Below are 19,280 nucleotides of genomic sequence, written 5' to 3'. Positions count from 1 at the left end.
GACTTTTACTAATTAAGTTCGGTAAATCCCCACAGCCCATTATTGCCTTGGAATTTTGATATTTTAAAACATCAACTCATCTGGGCATTTTTTTTTTTTAGTTCCTCTTCACTGAATGTTTTTATTTGTGCTCCAAAATGACTAATTACTGTCATCCCTCTGCTGGAGAGACACCACCACTTCAACTTTGTCATTTTGAGGGTCCTTGTACCTTACCTGGCCTCTCTGATAGCATTCTTTCCAAACACAAAACCTGGGGGATGTGGTGGTGTTCACTTTTAATCCCAGCATTTGGGAGGCAGAGGCAGGAAGATATTTGTGAGTTTGAGGCCAGCCTGGCTTATACAGCAAGTTCCAGGCCAGCTAACGCTACATAGTGAGCCCTGTCAGAAAGAAAAAAAGAGCAAAAAAGGACCTCCTGCCCAAGCATAATACCTCAGTTTCCGTGCTGTTCCTGGGAGGCTGGGGAGAATGCTGAAGTTGCTTCGGCTCTGGGCTGGGTGCTGCTCGCCATGTTCTTGTTCGCATCTCATGGTGCTGTGGGCAGGGACTGTCTTTATCCCATTTTGCAAGTGATGGAATGGAGGCTGCTGAGTCTTACTCCGTACATACAGCAGACAGTGGGAAAACCTGTAGTCCAAGCCAGCGTGGCTCTCTAGTCTCTTTCCTTCACCCGCTTTTTAACCTGTGAGGTCTGTCTGTCTCCATGTTTGCTCTGCTTTCTTTATGAGGACCCAGCAAACCAAAGAAAGAAGGTAGTGAGATTGGTCCTGAGTTTGCTGAAAGTACATTGGAGTAGCACGGGGATGGAAGACAGCAAACAGACCACACCTGCCTGTGTGGTGATATATTGTGTACCCTAATAAACTTGCCTGAGGGTCAGAGGACAGAGCCAGCCACAAATTAGACATAGAGGTCAGGCAGTGGTGGCACACACTTTAATCCCAGCACTTGAGATCTCATGCCTTTGCTTGGGAAGCACACATGCCTTTAATCCCAGGAAGTAATATGGCAGGGCAGAGAAAGGTATATAAGGTGTGAGGAAACAGGAATTCATCTCTCTTTAGACTGAGGATTTCGTAGAGGTAAGAACTAGTGGCCGCTGCTCTGCTTCTCTGATCTTTCAGCTTTCATTCCCAATATCTGGCTCTGAGTTTTTTATGATAAGACCATCTAAGATTCGAACAACATGCCTGCTTTGGTCTCTCTTGTTGGTTAAGATCAAGGAGGCCAGTCCCCTGCTTGTGGGGTGTTTGGGGGAGAACTGGTTGCTTTCTGGCTGGTATTTGGCAGAAGGCATCTTTCAGGGTAAGTGGGCTTCCATTTGGGCACCAACACCTCAAAGGCAAAGTCCTGTTAGGCAAGGATCTTGCTGTGTTTGCCTCAGCATCTAGAATGAAAGAGAAGATGGTTCTGGAAAGTGGTGCTGGTAGGAAGAGTGTCTGACAGCAGGTGACTGTTACAGATGTACTCACAGGTGTTCAATCTGGGCCACACCAGGAGAGTCTGCCTAGGCTTCAGTTCAGTACTGAGATTCTAACTTATTAGTCTACTTTTTACACTGTTTTTCTGGGCATAAGTTAGAAAGAATTGAGCCCTTCACTTGGGCCAGGTCCCTGAATAGGGCGTAGCTTGGCTGGCTACGTAGGCCACCAAGGGCTGCTACCTTCAAGACTTGCCATTTGTAGAAGAACTGATAGAGAGCTAGGGATATATGGCTTATTTTGTGGAGAGCTTATTGGCATGGAAACCCTGCGTTTGTCCCCAGCATTACACAAGTTAGGTATGGTGTGTGATTCTTGCAATCCCAGACTCAGGTGGAGGCAGGAGAATTAAATGTTCAAGGTCACCCTTAGCTGTATGGTGAACTTGAGTCCAGCCATGGTCACCCTTAGCTGTATGGTGAACTTGAGGCCAGCCATGGTCACCCTTAGCCGTATGGAGGATTTGAGACCAGTCTGGGCTCCATGAGACCTTATAGGAAAAGAAAGGGGAAAGCTGATGGAACATCTAGTCAGCTGACTGCGCTTTGCTGTCACTGCTAAGGCTAGCCAGGTGCTGTGTCCTTACACTTTTGCTGGCTCTTAGGACCTTTTTGGAAACCCACCCACCCTGCCCCATTTCTTAAGTATCCGGGTCAGTGCAGCGCCCTCCTGTGGCAGGTTCATATACTACCATGACTGTTGTACACCTCTTCCAGGCAAAGCATGCCATCTAACATCAGTGTTAAACTGCCACCCAGTCATGACCCTCAAACTGGCCTCTCGTTCTCTCCTCCACCTGCCTCCAAAAGCTGTTTCCTATGATCTTTTCAAAATAGAAGCTCCATCGTGTCCCTTCTTGACTGAAAATCCTTCAGTGATTTCTCAAGGGTGTTAAATAACTCCTCACCCCAGCTTGCTTAGCCTCTGTCCTGGATGTCATCTTATACGAGCCTTGTCCTTTTGACTAAGCACACCCACCTTGTTCTTCCTCTAGCGCTTCATGCTCCCACACTGGCACCTGTGTGAAGGCTCTTTCTATGCCCTGGAGTGTCTGTCTGCTGGTCTTCCTTTCACATGACCAGCTTCCCCAAACCTTCAGATCTCAGCTAATATCACCTTACAAGGCACATTAGTACTCCCACCTAATCACTCCTGAAAATATTCTATTGTCCATATCCTTCCATTAAAAATCCACTTATGGCCTCTCATAGATACTCTCTGTTGTATCTGCCACAATAAGAATAAGGCCTGAAAAGCCCAGGGTTCAGTTGATGTACATTGAATGACTGTCATGGGGCAAGTGCCCCACACATGTTAGCTATTATTAATTATATTAGATAAAAACAAAGGTGTGAAGTTTCAGTACAACTGGGGTTCCATTTGTATGTGATTCTTTGCAGTGATGTGCTCATGGAAGACTGGAGGCACAAATCTTTCATTTTTTTTTTCAAGAAAATACCCAAAATGTAAAGGTGCATTTTCCACCTATAACAGAACATTGAAATCCAGTCTAGCTGTCTCTGACACAGCATATCTACCAATACTTTTCTCCCTTCCCACCACCTACCCAAAGAACTCTCCTCTGTGGTCAGGACAGCACCCTTGGAACCTGTGTGAAGTTGGGGGGGGGGGGGTTGTAGAAGAGGCTGGGAAACCTTAGAGTAACCACTTGATTATTTGCATGTCTACTATTCCTATGCAGCTGAAGTAGGGAGGGTGAAAAGTTTCTAGTGAATTCTAATCAGAGTGGTATTTAAGGAATGCCACAGTAACTAAGCTGAGCTGGTGGAGTTCTGAATACTAGGTACCTTTGTTCAATACATGAAGGGCAGATCTCCTTGGTGGGTGTCCTGTGACAGGCATTAAGCTCAGGATTGGAGAAAGTCTCACTGTCACAGGTGTATACACTAAAACCACATACCTACTCGGTAGCCACCTAATTGATGCTACGAGATGTAGTTACTAACTTGCTTTATTAATTCATTTTTAATTACTGCTAATTAGAAACAACCCGAGAGAGAAGGGAACCGTCAGACTTAAAGAACATGATACCAGTTGTTCTGGTGTGAGCAGACCAAGGATGGCCAACAATCCTTAAAATGGAGTGTCAGGTCCTGTTTCACCCTGAATCATTTCTTCAGAAGGGTGTCCTGTCTCCCATCAGCCGTCAGTGCTCTTTGTTCAACTCCCTTCTGTCCAACACCCATTTGCAGGACAGATGCTTAAGATTACAGGATATCATCTTGCGGAAGTCAGGGTTACCCCGGCAGCATCTCCAGGTCAGGCGGAACATCTTTTCCGAGCCCTTGGCTTCATTAGCACACTGCTGGGTGCTGACCTCAACTGACTCATCAGGTTATGAGCACAGTTGGGAATGGGAATTATTTCCCCGGGGGATCCCGGCTGAATAATAGCTATCATTTGTATGCAGTTAAATGATTTGCAGAGTGGCACGGCTCAGCGCTCCCAGCTGCATTCTATTTCTGGAAGCCTGTGAAGCAGTTTGTTGAGCATGTACTTTCTAGAAGGTAAGGTGGACGTGATGGCCGCATCTGGAGTCGGGGCTGTCTCCTACCGCATACAGATTTTGCTTGAGGTCTGCAGCTAAAGAATGGAGGTTTAATGTCTCTCTCCTGCTTTCCAGACCCTTGCCCGTCAGCTCTTTTTTTTTGCTACCTGCCACAGTCTTGAGCCTCCAGATCCTGCCAAAGGAAAAGAGCTGGACATGAATATTCATGAGGGACTGAACTTCAGAAAGCCAAGGTCAGGAAACCCTCTTTCTCAGATGGGCTTTTGGCATGTTGCCTGGCTTTCTTCATCTTCTAGTCCACGCCTTCTGAGGAAGTTAACAGATACAGTAGCCTCATGTCAAGATAATGTGGAAGGCAACAGTGGGTTCCCCCAAGATGGTACAGGGGTTCCCAGCCCAACATGCAGCATTCATAGCTTTAGTGCCCACATATGCCTCACGAGATGTCCTAGCCAGGCCACTGATGACTGTCCTAGACTTAATCAAGGGTTCCAAGGGCTTCCTCTCAACCCCTGAACCTTCCTGCACTAGCAGACCAGATTTACACAAAATCCAGCTGCAGCCTTGAAGACTGCAGCGGGGTGGGGAACTATTTCATCCCTTGACTTCCTGAGGGTAGAGGGGTTGACAGGCTTCTTCCCTGGGATGTGGGGACTTCGAAACTTTGAAAGATGGACTTCCCTCTCTACTCTCATTATTCTCTTTCAGGCAAGTCCAAAATAAGGTAGACAGTTCCTGAGGAATGACTCCTGAAGTTCTACTCTGGCCTCCACCGTCAGATACACACACACACACACACACACACACACACACACACACAAACTCACAGAGCCATGGGGAGATTTGCAAATAATAATCAAAAAGGCAATGTCCCACTCTTATCTCCTCTATGTGACTCTTCTATGTGGCTCACTTTCAGGAAGAAGTGTCCATGAGTTTACCCCAGTTCCAGCCATGTTATAATTGGATAATTATATTCTGTGTTTCTCTGTTTTCCAAGCTTTCTACAATAAGCATGTATTTCCTTTGTACTCAGAAAAGCAATTATTATAAACAAAACCCTAACATAAATGAAGCCCTGAAATATTCTCTCTGTAGGAAAGGGACTTGTGTTGTTCATTATTTCATCCCCAGTTTCTGTGCACCTGAGACATCTCAGGACTGTGAATGACCCCAGTTTCTGTGCACCTGAAGCATCTCAGGACTGTGAATGGTCCCAGTTTCTGTGCACCTGAAGCATCTCAGGGCTGTGAACGGTTGCAGTTTCTGAGCCTTGCTCCTGGAGATGCTAATTCGGTTGCTCTGGGAGGAGATGAAGCTACCAAGGAAGGTGGACACCGGTCTTAGAGTAAGCTATGCTGGAGAGCATTGTGAGAATCTCCACTGTGGCTTCTCACAAGGGACAGAGTCTGTGTTGCAGTTGAAATCCCCCCACCTCACCCCCTCCACGCAGGCTCCAGTTGTTTCTACCTGGGAAGAGCATGTCTGGTTCAGTTTCCTGACATGTCATTTAAGCTCCTGGGACTTGGAAAAGGCAATTATCTATCAAATACCAGATGGCTATGTAGATTAGCCCCAGTGAGCAAAAACATAGAGATGTGAACAAAAGCTGGTGATTAGCTGGTTGAGTAGCAACAGGCCCTCTCTGTGCAGATGCACTGGAAACAAGGGCAGAAGCAGATCTTAATGTCTTTATTTTCTTGGGTTCATTAACAATGCAGTCATTATTTTAGTACTGCTCTGATGTAAATAGTGGAGAGATAAGGAGAAAGTGCTACATCCTATACCACAACATTCTTGCTTTTATGTGTTTTCTTTATATTTTTATGGTAGGAGATGACAGTGTTACATTCCATCCGGTTGTAAAGAATAGTAATGTGTGCTTCCTGGGAGGGTTTTATTTTACCCCAAATTAAGCATTTAAAAGCTCAGTTTATGTGACTATGAAAGCACTGATGTCTGCCCTGTGTGGTGCATGCACAGGACTATGCCGCATGAAAAAGGAAAAATGGCCAAAGCCACTCAAAATATCTGAGGCTGCCATTCCAGTTGTGCTTGGTTTTTAAAAAGGAGGGGCTGCAATTTTCTAAGATGCTCCCTGTTGAGCCCTGCTACAGACCTAGGGTTTGCCATCTGTCAGTTAACTGATCCCTGAGTACAGAGAAGAAGGACTACAGATAATTTAAAACAGTTAAACCAAACCTAGCAAACTGCATTGTCAAAATCTTAAAGCATCAATATATTAAGTTTAAAGTGTACCTGATATTTAGAAATACCAGAATTCAAAAGCATCACCCCCAAGCATTTAACTATTGGTATCATGTAAACTGTAATCATCATTTGATTTCTTCAATGCAGAGATCTTTTGAAAAGGTCAAATTCTGCTCCACTATACTACTTTTTTAAACGGAAGAAGAGCAGTCGTTTCAAGGTATGGGAAGAGATAATATCTGTTTGCATACATTCCTATGACTGTCAGAGATGTTGGTATCGTTTCTGCGTTGTGGGATTATTTTTGACAAGTTCATTATACGTATTTTGGGGGACATGATTAACCTGGCTCCTTCACAATCAAGCATTGAACCCCATGTTGCCCCTCACCCCTGTTTGTAATGTTCAAGTGATAAAGATTAGGCCGGGAAAGGCAATAACTGTGATTGACAAGGTGCCTCAACTTGTTCATGACTTGATTTTTTAAAAATCATTAGCTTCTTTATGAGTCTGAGTCATTGGTTCTGGCAACGCCTCTCTGGCACTGGATAACTCACCTCCGGGTAGGTGGTAATTGTGGTAACCGACCTGCCATCAATTGGTGTCTCCATGTCAGTTTACCCACACAAAGTAGGTAGAGGAAGCAGTTGGCCAACCTGTAGGGCAGGGGTGGTAAGGTTTCAGGGGGGCTGTGTCAGTTTTCCTTGAGGCAAAAATAATGAAGGCAACCTCCCCACAGCATTTCTTTGGTTCTTCTGTGTCTTTTGTGATTCCACAAGTTTTATGATAGTTTTTCTATTTCTGTGAAAACAGTCACTGGTATCCTAGTCTGATGGAGGTTGCCTTGAGTTTATAGCTCACTTTGTGTGGCATAGTCATTTTAACACTATTAATCTTTTTAGTCCCTGAATATGGGCTAGTTTTATGTGTGTGCATGTGTATTATGTGTTTGTGTTTGTGTGTGTTTATATTGTGTTTGTGTGGTTTTGGATGTATGTATATGTGTCTGTATGTGTGTATGTCTTTGTGTGTTTATGTGTATGTGTGCATGTGTCTCTGTTGAATGGTTTTTTTGATCAGTGTTTTATCATTTTCATAATAAAGATCTTTCATTCCTTAGTTAAATTCATTCTTAAATACCTTATTTTGGCAGCTTTTATGACTTGTATTGCTTTCTTGATTTTCTATTCATCACGTCTCTTGTTAGTAAATAAAAATGCTGCCTTTTTAAACACTAATTTTCTATCCTTCAATCTTACTGAAGGATAAGTTGTTGGTCCTAACAGCTTTTTAATGAAATATTTAAGTTTCACTATGTTTAAATCATGTCTTTATAAACATGAATAATTTTACATCCTTCTTTCCAATCTGAGCACCTTTTACTTCTTTGCTAATTGCTGGAGCTAAGACTTCCAACACAGACTGTAGAGAATGGAGAGTACCTTCCTTGTCTCATTCCAGATCTTGGAGGAAATGCCTTTTTCCTTCAGGAGGATATTGCCTGTGGGTTTTTATTATGTAGCTTTATTATTGTGAGGTATGTTCCTTCAATACTTAATTTGTTAGAGGTTTTATCATGAAGGTGTGTTGAATCTCAACAAATACTCTGTGTCTATTGTGCTCGTGTTTTGTTCTGCAATCTCTTGGTGAGATGTAGTATGCTTATGATTTGCACGTGTGAGACCGTCTCTCCAGAACTCCTGTTTGACCATGATGTATAACCTTTTCCCATGTGCTGTTGGCTTCGCTTTGGTGTTTTGAGAATGTTTGCATGCATGTTCATCAGGGGGATGGTCTATATTTTTTTGTTATAACCTAGACTGGTTTTAGTATCAGTGTAGCATCAGCCTTGCAAAAACAGTTTGGCAAAGTTCTTTCATTTTTGTTTGAAATATACAATGGGTTGAATGAGAAATGTCCCCCAAAAGCTCCCACATTTGAACCCTTGGCCCCCAGTTGGTGGCACTGTCCAGGAAGGTTTAGGTGGTGAAGCTGTGCTGGAGGGAGTACAAGAGGGGTGGGCTTTGAGAGCTTAGAGCCCCATCCAACTTCCAGCTCTCCCCTCCCCTTCCCCTCCCCTCCCCTCCCCTCCCCTCCCTTCCCTTCCTTCCCCTCTCCACTCCTCCCCTCCCCTCCCCTCTGTTTTATGTTGATGGTTGGAAAATGTGATCTCTCAGCTTCCTACTCTGACTGCCCTGCCTCCCTGCCATTTTGGAACTATAAGCCAAAACAAACTGCTTCTTTGGTCATGGTGTTTTATCACAACAACAGAATAGTAGCCTGTGAAGAATGTTTTTTTTTTTTAATTGAGAAAAAGAATCTCTTTTTAAAGTGTTTCCTAGAATTCAGTTATGCATCTCCTTGTACTCCATTTTGAGGGAAGACTTTTTAATTATTGCTTCAATCTCACTACTCACTGTTCGTCTATTTAGATTCTCTGTTCCTTCTTTTCAGTCTTGGTAGGTTGTAGGTGTGCAGGGATTGATGCGTTTCTTCTGGGTTTTCTGATTTGTTAATTATTCATTGCAAAAAGCTTTGAGAAACTCTGCATAGGGGCTTGAGAGAAATCGCCTAAAAATTCAACAGACATCTGTTTAGTTACAGCCATGGAGTGACTCCATTTGTTACAAATTCTGAAGTGACTCTTGAATGAGCCACACACAAACTAATCATCTCATTTGTGGCAATTCCACACTTAGAATTAAACAGATACAAAAGGCTGTAGTCTCATAATTTTCTACTTGAGAACTTGAGTTTCCTCATTCTCCGATTTGTGAGTCTCATTTACTGCCTTTGGTGTGCAAAGTTCTCATGATGTATATTGATACAGGCTTTGATGGAAGTGGTGGTGCTGGTGATAGTTAACACCTTTTCAGCATTTTCCAGATGCCTACACTGTAAACAGACATTTCTCTAACCGACCGCCTAGTCCCAAATAACCACTCTGAGGCTTATATTAATTGTAAATACTCAGCCAACAGCTCAGGCTTATTACTAACTAGCTCTTACATTTTAAATAAACCCATATTTCTTATTTACGCTCTGCCACATGGTGGTACCTTTATTAGCATGGCATGTTCATCTCCAGCTCCCTGTGTGTCTGCTGGTGACTCCTCACTCCATTCTTCTCCTTCCCAGCATCCTTAGTTTGATTACCCCGACTATACTTCCTGCCTAGCTACTGGCCAATCAGCATTTTATTAAGCAAATTTGAGTGACAAATCTTTACATTGTACAAGAGGATTATTCTACAGCATGACACTGCTCTGAGTTCTCTCAGATCACCCTTACAATGATTCCTTTAGAAAAAGTCACCATCAGCATCAGTCCCTTTTACAGCATTAGTTTTCCAGGGGCATGTAGCTTACAATTGGCAGGACCAAGAATGGACCCTGGACAGTCTTCCTCCAGAGTCTTGATCTTTAAGCAACATCCCTGCCTGCTTCTCCTTAGAGAAATTATTGGACATTAATGGTTTTAAAGCTAGTATTCAGATAGCCACTACAAGTGTTGGAGAAATACTGGACTCATACAAGTGGCTGTCCACAAAACGTCTGGTAGAATTAGACAAAAATGCCATGATAGGGGCCACCTGGCTTATGAAGCCGAGTCCTGAAATGAAATTTCTGAAGCGATTTCATTGCAATGATGTTATGAACATCTTATGAGGGATTCAGGATAGTGTGTGGCGATTTGATTCAAAAATTACACATCCAAAAGCACTTGATTTCTTTTTTATTTGGGGAATAAGTGTCATTTTTCAGTAGTCTCCAGATAAAGAAAACCCACATTAGATAAGTGGTGTACTTGATAGTTATCACCAGTCTCCCTGGCACAGTAAGCCAGGTAACAGTAGGAACTTGGTGCTGCCAAGTGTCGGGGAAGTTGTAAGAAAGCCCAGCCAGGATCCAGCATCTCTCTGTGCCCATCACCCCAGGCTTCTTTATCCCTCCCAATTATAGGGAAAGGAAGAACCTGTCCCAGAAGTTGTGCAGGCAGCTTGTCATTCATGCAGCTGCTCTGCACTTCTTTTTATAGCAGAAGTATGCACTGACTTCCTCTCCAGGTGACAGCCTCCTTCTTCAGTTTATGCCTCATGGTGGCAAAACCCATGTGGCTTCCAAAGTCATGCCAAGCTGAGGGTCACTTCTTCATCTCTGACATTGGCTTTTCCATATTCTGGACCCAGGGTTTGCCCTGTATCATTACAAAGAAAGAAGATATCACAAGTCTCTTTTTTTCTTTGTTTTTTGTTTTCCTTTTTTTTTAATTAAGGGATTTTTCTATTCATTTTACATACCAACCAAATTTTTTTTGAGAATTATATTCACAGGTACCATATTTACATTATTTCCATCCCTTCATCTCCCCATCCACTCTTCTGTGGTGATATATTGTGTCTCCCAATATATTGTGCATCCTAATAAACTTATCTGGGGTCAGAGGACAGAACAGCCACTAGATAGACATCGAGGCCAGAAAATGGTGACACACACACCTTTAATCCTATCACTCGGGAGGCAGAGATCCATCCGGATCTCTGTGAGTTCAAAGCCACACTGGAAACAGCCAGGCATGGTCACTCATGCCTTTAATCCCAGGAAGTGATGGCAGAAAGCAGAAAGGTATATAAGGCGTAAAAATCAGGAACTAGAGTGGTTAAGCTTTCAGGCTTTTGAGCAGCAGTTCAGCTGAGAGGCATCCAGTCTGAGGAAACAGAATAAGCTGAGGAATTGGCAAGGTGAGGTGGCTGTGGCTTGTTCTGCTTCTCTGATCTTTCAGAATTCACCCCAATACCCGGGTTTGTTTTTATTAATAAGACCCTCTAAAGATTCGTGTTACACTCTTCTCCTGTCTGCCCTCAAATTCATTACTTCCTACTTCTTAAGTTATTGTTGTTATATGTATATGCATATATACATATATATACACATACATACATATATACACACTCTCCTGAGTCCATTTATTATTGTTTGTATGTACACATGTTTAGGGCTGACCACTTGAGGTCATCAGGGAGCTTGTCCCTGGAGAAAACTGATTAACCCTTTCTTGGCGGCCATTTACCTCCTCCTGGTGTTCATCCAGGGGTGGGGCCTTATGAAATTCCCCTTATCCATGTTGGCATGGCCAGTTTTGTTTAGCCAGCCATTGTTAAGATGTCATGAGTGTAGCATCCCTGTTGTGTCTAGAAGACTCGAGCAGCAGGCACCGTGGTCTTCTGGTCCTTACAGTCTTCCCACCTCCCCATCTGAGAAGTTCCCGAGCCTTAGGTATGGGAGGTACATTGTATAAATCAGGACTGGGCACCCAGCTGTCATTTATCCTCTACACTGGGGCCAGTTCTGGATCTCTGAAACAGTTCCAACTGCTGGAAAAAAAAATCCTTTTTGATGAAAAAAAAATTCTTTGCAAGAGCCACACTTATAATATCCTTATAAATATTTAGAATGCAATTAGAAAATAAATTGGTTTAGGAAAATGGCAGAAATAGGTTCTCCTCTGGGGTCTGTGACCCCTCCAGCCATGAGTAGTTGGGTAGGTTTACTAAGCATGAATTCTCTCCTAATTAAGTAGCTACTAGTTACTTCCCAAGATAAAAACGGCACTTTTGCAGCACTGGGACTTCCTGCCTGGCTGGTCAATGTTGTGGGTTGTAAGCATTACAGCTGTGTAGGATTATTGATTGCTTTCCGCCTTTGGAACCTGCAACGCAGGTTTTGACACTGTGTTCTCAGGGAGGAGGCGGCAGGTCAGTCCTAGCTTGATTCTTCCAGGTGAATTGTGTGGTGTCTTCGGCAATAGGGTCTTACCTTCAAATTATGGAGGCATGCAGGGGCAATGGCAATAGCTTATGTCGTTTGGGGGACTCTTATGTTCCCCTGACCAGCAAGTAGAAGCGATTCCCCATGCCTGGCACTGGGATTTTCGTTAGTGTCTATGGCTCTTGCAAGGAACATCATCACCCTATGACATGTCACTCCATTTAAATTATATACGAGTCACATAGATAGTATATGTGTATTTTTAAGTAAGCCTAGAACACAGTGTTTCCTCATGGCCTTTTCCAACCTCCTTAGTGTTGTTGCCCATCCTTTCTTCCTCTCCCTCTGTATTACTCTCCCTCTCCCCTCCTTTTAGAGGGGATAGTAGAACACAGGTACCATAAAAGGAATAATGGGAAATATGGGGGAAGGACTTTAATTGGGGGTGGGAGAGGGGAAGCAATTTTAAGCACATTTAAATGGAACTGATATATTTTTTTTAAGACATTTAAAGACATTTTTATTCCTTCACAATTTCATACATACATAATGTGCTTTGATAATATTCTCCCATTACTGTTTCTTTTTTTTTTTTTTTAATTTATTTTAATTTATTTTGCAATACAATTCAGTTCTACATATCGGTCTCGGATTCCCTTGTTCTCCCCCCTCCCGTCCCCCTCACCTTCCCCCCAACGCCCCCCCCCCATTCCCATCTCCTCCAGGGCAAAGCCTTCCCCACAGACTGAGGTCAACCTGGTAGACTCAGTCCAGGTAGGTCTAGTCCCCTCCTCCCAGGCCGAGCCAAACAATCCTGCATAGGCCCCAGGTTTCAAACAGCCAACTCATGCAATGAGCACAAGATCTGGTCCCACTGCCTGGATGCCTCCCAAACAGATCAAGCCAATCAACTGTCTCACCCATTCGGAGGGCCTGATCCAGTGTGGACCCCTCAGCCATTGGTTCATAGTTCATGTGTTTCCATCCATACCCACACAACAGACTGCCGGCAATGGTCGAGAGACAGCCCGAACTGACCTACTCTGGTGATGGGATGGCCAAACACCCTAATTGTTGTGCTAGAAACCTCATCCAACTACTGAGGGATCTGGATGCAGAGATCCATGACTAGGCCCTGGGTGGATCTCTGGGAGTCCAATTAACGAGAATGAGGAGGGTTTATATGAGCGAGAATTGTTGATACCAAGGTTGGATAAAGCACAGGGACAAATAGCCAAATGAATGGAACTGATATTTTTAAAAAATAGAAGAAAGTGATTATATTCTAAGAATATTAAATTCATCAGGTTAAATCCAGAACACAGATTTCAGTCCAACAGAGGACAGAAGACTATTCATCATTGCCGTATAAACCTTGGACTTTGGTAGTTGGAATCAAGACTAACTGACTATCCAGCTTAAAGTTATGCTGAGTCTAGTTTGAGGAAATGTTGCCACATAGTCCCTCAGTGATTCAACTAATTAGAATTAAACTTCACCATTTATGGGTTGGACCCTGAAGATTGGAACAAGACTGGCATTGAAACAGAAGGTATATATCCTAGAATACCTCTTTGGCCAGAGCAGAATTTTAAGCCACAGATAAATGGTCTTTGGTAGTAGACTTTGTGACCTAGTCTCAAATCTGCCCCCACCCAACAGTCCACCAGATAGCTCTTGCCCTATCTGGGGCACCCTGCCACCCTGCCACACCCCCACCCCTCACCTTCCACCCCACCCCCCGCCTCACCTGGCTTGATCCACCATCCTGCTGCTATTATCTGACAAATCTTTCAAAGCTTGGTTTTCTCTGCATATCGGATTTCATTCTGGTTCAGCAGCCACAGAGCCTGTCCTTCTCAGTGGTCGATCCATTAGCTGCACAGCACTGAGGGGAAGGTTAACTTTTCCCTTTGGTACTCATGACCCCAGGGGGTGTATAAAAGATGAGATTTCTGCTTGCATTGAAGAAAATGCTGGTTTGATTTCTCCCCAGAGAGCCTCTCTAAGTATAAACGTGAAAAGGTTCGCTCAGAAGACCTGGTGGGGATCCCCTTTAGAGAGAATGGCCCCAGATTCCAGTGAGGCTCTGTCACATGGCACATCTCAGCAAAACATGAGACAGGTACTAGGAAGTCCAGGGAACATTAGCAACTGGCACCCGGTTATTGCAATCAGGTTTTTTATGTCTTAGTCTGAAGGTTCATGACGTGATTATGCTCTCATGGCCTTGTGGCTTTAAGCACACAGCATTGTGTGTTCAGTTGGCTGTCGTGTGCTAGAGAGGTCTCACGTCCAGTAAGACTCACTCTTCTCTCATCCCAGGAACACGGGGCTCGGCTAAGGTGTATGTCCCTCTGTCCCTTCAGTGGACCCTCCAAAGTCATAGGAAGATCTGTTGTATATCAACATCCATGACTTAATTTAGTTATTGCTCTAGCAATGGAAACTGACAAGATAGTGACATTGAAAACCTGACTCTGTCCCTTTATCTGCTCCTTAGATAAGGAGGAGTCAGCTCAACAGATTCACTAGAAAAAGATTAGTCAGCAAAAACAATAATAGCCTGTAAGAAAAATGAAAGAATAACCTCCCTCTGTTCTGCCCAGAGTAGAGATGGGAGGAGAAATAAGAGGCCATGGACCAGCTCTAGAAGTCTCTGAGTTCTGGTGTTGGAGACAGGAATGCAAGGAAAGCTTGCAGGTATGAGACTCTACCGTGTGCACTCATGGGTCTGGGGCTGGCCCCAGAGCCTGCTCCAGCCAGTGCATGGCAACAGTTAGCATGCAACAGGGGTGCTGGGTGAGCAGCTGCACAGATGTGGGGGTAGACCACTGGGCAGGGGCGGCCTGGTGTGTGGCACAGACTCTGGGGTCTGCAGCCAGGGCTGAGGAAGGGATGAGCCCTCGGGGGAGATGGCGGCATGGCTGGATATGAAAGAAGTGGCAAGACTTGTATTTTACCACCAGAGACCACAAGGACTTATGGCTGCAGGAAACAAGGGCCATTTCTGTGGAGCACTGGATGTCTGGCAGTATATAATAAAGGCTTGGCTCAGGGTCTACTCTCCATGCCCCACCAAGGACTGGGGCGACTAGGATGCAGCTGTAGGAAGAGAGGTCGGTTGTGGGAGTTCGCTCCGTCCATGACCTTGAGCTATCAGGCCTGATAGAGGTGGTGCTTTTTATCTGCCTATGTGACTGCTTACAAGAGAGGAGGAAGGGGGTTGAGCTCTCTTGGGTGGTGAAAACCGGATCAGGTGTCATGAAGCATCATGTGATTGGTCCCCAGCTTTCCAAGGACTGTGCAACTGGATTCACCTTATCCTGTATCAGTGAGTGTGTTTTCCCCATAGAACCCCTTAATGAATTGATAGATCTAGACCATTGAAGTTCTTGTTACAGTGGTCTGAACATTTTCTAATCAACCTTTTGTCTAAATTACTGAATTGAGCCAAATTTTTAGTTGGATTAGACATTCAGTTACAGTAAAAGCTATTGCATCAGATGTGATCAGAATCAATTTTTTAAAAAGTGATTAAAACAGAAGCATAAGTAATGTATGAACCCATCTATAACTTAAACATTTTATGCTAATTTAATGTAAATCTACATTAGAAATCTTTTCATGTAGGGCTGAGACCTTTTTAAAAAACTTTTTTGCTTATTTCTCTTCCAGTTAGAGCTCTCAGTGCTGCTTTCTAGAATAAACCTGCCTTCTAACGGAAAATCTACAGCTTCAACCTGTGTTTCTGGGCTGGGTCAAGAACTCTTTGGGATACTTGCAAAGAAATTTAAGGGTAGAAACTTAGCTTTCTACACACACACACACACACACACACACACACACACACACACACACACACACACGTGTATATTTATATTTTTATATATATATGTATGTATTTTATATATATAATCAACTTGACACCTCATCGGTTCTGTGTGTGTTTTTCTGACCTGTCTCTCCTTTTAACACAAGGCCTCCTCCACTCTGCCTGTAGACCACACTGGAAATGTTTGAGCCACTTTTGTTGGGGAAAGTAGCTTCTTGATTGGGTCCAAGCTGCAAACTCACTGATGAGTGGTTTCCCTGTCAGATGGACACGTTTGTGTTTGCAGCTTATCCATTTCCGCTTCCCCCTACTCTGCCTCTGCTTCTGCCTAGCTCCAATAGTCGTCATGTTTAACTCTTTCACAGAGTGTCCTTCGAGCTTCTCAATGGAGACCTGAAACTTCTAATAAGGCAGAGGATGTAGTCAGTAAGACAGAGCCGACCTCCTTCCAGGCTGGATGATGGAGCAGAGAACAACTTTGTGTTGTTTGGTTGGTATTGTTTACTCAAGAGCCAGTGTTGCTCACATGCCAGGCACTGTTAAGGCTGATTTCATATTATCAATTATTATTTCTGGTCTCTTTATTGACACACTTTTGAATTTTACTTCCAGAGTATTGATGGGCAGGATTGATGAACTCCCCCAAACGATTTGAACCAATATGTTCACTTCTGTCTCTAGTATAAACCCACTTGGTCATGTGTTCCAGCTGTTCCAGCTGTGAACCGTGCCTGAGAGCTATGTAATAGGAAACTATCATAAAAGGTGTAGTATCAGCTACTGGTCTAGCATTGGAAACTATTGTAAAAGGTATAGTATCAGCTACTGGTCTAGCATTGGTTTTGATGCCTTCAAAAGGCTTAGAAATTGAAACCCAGTTTAAAACATGGCCCATCTTATTTGTAAGTAGGAACAGAAATGTCAGTTGAGAGCATAATGTGACAGATGACAGGAAAATGTGTCCCTCTACTGATTTGTGCCGTTATCCCTGGGAAGTTCAGGGAAGGAAGGAAGTCTTTCCAATCCAAATTTCCCTCCTGATAAAACGTTGGCACGAGCCTTTCTAATCCTAGGTTTCGAGTCTTAAATTTTGCTAGATGGTGCATACATTAAGGGTCTGATGCTTTAAATATCATCATATTGCTTCCAGACGCCTGAGGGTTTGACATGCGAATTAATGTATGCCATCCTCCCCTCGCCCCGTGTGTATGAATATGTATGTGAAGTATATACCACCTCATCCATTCATAGCAGAGTCAGAGGTACAGTGAGTCACTTCCTAACCCTGTCTTTTCACACTGTAACGGGAAGGGCTCATGTTGGATTTCAACTCTTCCTGGGTGCAACATTCTCTTAGTTTACTAGGGAAGAATTTTGAGTCCACGGGTTTGTGCCCTTCATATACAGACTTGACTAAGGTTTTCTGTCTTGAGAGTCTAGAATATGGCTCCCATCTGCATAATTTTGTTGCATTTTAATATATGTAAAGAAGTAGTTAAGATTAAAGTCTTTTTGACTAAATTCCTTGTGTATATCTAAACTCAGTCTTTACCACTACTATTCCTGCCAATACCAGTGCTTAGAAATCTCAGCTAAGAAGCTACATAACACAACAGTGTTACCATTTGGACTCCAGTAACAGCTGTCCCTGGCTCATTAGCATAAGGCTTGGTCTTGATTGTGATCTGGGAGCCACAAGGCTGATTTCCAAGTCTCCACCCACTTTCAAGAGACTGCCCCTCTACCTTCCTATAGGCTTTCCATGTATCTGAACCCCAGTTGTCAGAAGAGGGACATGAGGGCCAGAGAGATGTTTCGGTGGGTAAAGCTCTTGCCTCACAAGCCTTGAGGACTCATTTCAACCCCCAAACCCATACAGAGCCAGATACAGTAACATGCATCTGTAGGAGAGGGGGGAGAATTCTGGAATGCTCACAGGCCCTAGCCAGGCCTATATAGGCACACACCAGGTAACCCTGCCCCTGTGACTCAAGCTTGGCCTCTGGCCTCTGTGCATGCACTGTGACATGCACATGCCCACACTTATATGTGTGACTTGCACATGTAACTTGCACACAGATCTGTGTGTGCACACACATACACACACACACACACACACACGAGCTTTTTAAGAGAAAAGACAGGATCAGTCAGTAGCTTTTGGGTGTGCATATACACACACATGATCCCTTGTATGCTATTTCTTCCCCAGAGCCGTGATGAGCTGTCATTAGGCTTAATTCTGCCTCTGACCGCTGGCATGCGAGCCAAAACTCGTCTTCGCTCCTTTTCTCAGTTCTCACACCCCATTGACATTGAAGCTAATTTGTCACAGTGGCACTAGGGAATGTTATTCTTCAAAGCTGAATTTAAAAAGGGAATTTATAGAGAACAAAACCAATAAGCCAAGCAGCCCTGACATTTAGTTTTCTTGGAAACCTTTCCCATTGAACTAGGCAAGTCTGCACAGTACACGTTTTCAAAATGGAAAGTAGCGTTGTAGCAGGGTAATCTCATATAAATGATGAGCGAAACCTTGGAAAGAGGATGTGTGCTGTGTCCCTCCCCTCCTATCCCTCCCTTTCTGTCCTTTCCCTCCCCTTCCCTTCCTGTGACTGTCCCTCCCCTCCCTTCCCTCCTCTTCCCTTCCCTGTGGCTGTCCCTCCCCTTCTGTCCCTCCCCTTCCCTTGCTGTGACTGCCCCTCTGCTCCCCTCCCCTTCCCTTGCTGTGACTGTCCCTTCCCTCCCCTCCCCTTCCCTATGACTGTTTCTCCCCTCCCCTCCTCTTCCCTTGCTGTGACTTTCCCTCCCCTTCTGTCCCTCCCCTTCCCTTGCTGTGACTATCCCTTCCCTCCCCTTCCCTTCCCTATGACTGTCCCTCCCCTTCCCTTCCTGTGACTATCAGTCCCCTTCCTTTCCCTTGCTATGACTGTCCTTCCCCTTCTGTCCCTCCCCTTCCCTTGCTGTGACTGCCCCTCCCCACCCCTCCCCTTCCCTTCCTGTGACTATCCCTCTCCTTCCCTTCCCTTGCTATGACTGTCCTTCCCCTTCTGTCCCTCCCCTTCCCTTACTATGACTGCCCCTCCCCTCCCCTTCCCTTGCTGTGGCTGTCCCTCCACTCCCCTTCCCTCCCTTTCCCTTGCTGTGGCTGTCCCTCCCCTCCCCACCCCTCCCCTTCCCTTCCTGTGACTGTCCATCCCCTCCCCTTCCCTTCCTGTGGCTGTCCCTCCCCACCCCTCTCCTTCCCTTGCTGTGACTGCCCCTCCCCTCCCCTCCCCTTCCCTGGTTCCCCCTCCCCTGCTCTGAAATAACAGTGTGGGTTTAGGATTTCAAAGATGATATATTAGGTCTTTTTTACTTTGTTCCTTTCCTCATAGGAATGGAATGTTGGTAGATGTGTAGGAAGAAGTTTTGTATTTTATTTTGTCACAGATTTCACATTTGTTCTATTT

General features: G+C 44.4%; 1 protein-coding gene across 16 annotated transcripts in view; it reads left to right on the top strand.

Moving 5' to 3' along the window:
* The window catches only part of Tmem108 (transmembrane protein 108), a 277,796-nt gene that overhangs the window by 105,741 nt on the left and 152,775 nt on the right, over positions 1–19,280 (top strand). Inside the window, exon 1 of one of the 16 annotated variants that reach the window (XM_052718704.1) lies at positions 14,627–14,696. The exons of 14 other annotated variants lie outside the window; for them this stretch is intronic. The gene's annotated coding sequence lies outside the window, so the exon portion shown is untranslated. Of the gene's footprint in view, positions 1–14,626; positions 14,697–19,280 lie in introns of those variants that run through there. One more of the 16 variants, XM_052718764.1, reaches the window with a different exon arrangement.

The sequence above is a fragment of the Peromyscus californicus genome, unplaced genomic scaffold (assembly GCF_007827085.1).
Source record: "Peromyscus californicus insignis strain IS unplaced genomic scaffold, ASM782708v3 Scaffold_11__1_contigs__length_118956290, whole genome shotgun sequence".
Lineage (NCBI taxonomy): Eukaryota > Metazoa > Chordata > Mammalia > Rodentia > Cricetidae > Peromyscus > Peromyscus californicus.
This window is presented reverse-complemented; position numbering and strand designations above follow the sequence as displayed.